A 1,424-nucleotide genomic window follows, 5' to 3' on the forward strand; every position below is an offset into this window, starting at 1 on the left:
AGGCGGACCAATAGGCAAAGTTCTCGTCCATCGGTGATTACTGAAATGTCATCATCAGTAGCAACATGGTCTTACTGACAGAGTGGTACAACAAGGTGTTTGCATAAGCAGTGAATTATTACTGGTTAGATCATATAGATCACAAGAAACGTTAACCCAACCAATGGAAAGGAAAATATGGTTATCAGATTGAGCAGAACAATGGAAAGGAAAATGTGTTTAAACACATATTTCAAGGTTATATCCTTCCAAAGGACAAGCAGAGCAAGATATCCATGACAGGATATAAAGTAGAAAACCATTTAGGTAAGGGGGGGAGGAATCTCATGATATTACCCATACAACGGTGTTAGGATAAATGATAAATAAAATTTAGCATCGTGCTTCAAATGTTCCTGTTACAAATCGGAGTACCATTGGCATGCTTCGAGATAGCATTGACATGGTCTTCAGGTGAAGATCAGACTTTGGAAACACGAAGGATCCATCAAGAATAACTTGTAGAATAAGTCTTACAATTTCCTCATGGATGAATGGATAACCTTGCTGAAAAGGAATCTATAATGATAGGTCCTCCAGCCGGGGGGGGGGGTGCTAGGCATGACATCATGTTACTGGGTCATCAAAGGATCAATATCATAACTCTTGGAAAGTTGTCCTAACCATCATATCTGACGGAGATTCAGGTATGATTGGTGTCAGGATACCTCAGGCTCAGGATGCCTGAGAAGAAAGGTGCAACACCAATTGACGGGATGACACTGTAAGATTCTCGGGAAATGAACTATGAAGTGACTTCCGTTAACAAGAGTTCATCATTAACCCAAGGAGAGGACAAGGAGGTGTCTGGTGAACTCAACGGCAATTCACCGAGATTCCCAAAAGATGGATTTCCACCATTAAGTGAACAAGGAGATAACATTTGTCAGATCAAATGATATAGGGAAGTATGCTCAAGGAAAACATACACAATTAAACATTGGTTGAAAGGTGCGCCCGAAATATGGGTTGGGTTGCACGACCAATGTCAGAATGGTGATTCAATTAGCGAAGGACTTAGAATGAACTATCGCCCATTCACTTCAAAGCAATAGGGTTGCTAGAAGTTTTGAATTCACACGTCATAGCTCCATTGTCGGTATTCCGATTGAAAACAATACGGGGACCAAGGAATGAATGAAGATGGCAAGTAGTATTATGATATCAAGAATTATTAAGAGGTGGTGAAATTCTCACCACATTCTTGACAAAAAGAGATGGTAATACTTCCGAGGTAAGGAAGATCAACTGCTGGGTAGCAGTGATCTCAAGGTTTACACAAAACACGAACAAGTTGTGTTGAACGAAAGGCAATAAAGTGGTCGATGAGAACAGGAATCATCGAGGGGCAAGGATGGTATTACCCATCATGAATTCAATTGAAT

The sequence above is a fragment of the Triticum dicoccoides genome, chromosome 3A, assembly GCF_002162155.2.
Source record: "Triticum dicoccoides isolate Atlit2015 ecotype Zavitan chromosome 3A, WEW_v2.0, whole genome shotgun sequence".
NCBI classification, from domain to species: Eukaryota; Viridiplantae; Streptophyta; class Magnoliopsida; order Poales; family Poaceae; genus Triticum; species Triticum dicoccoides.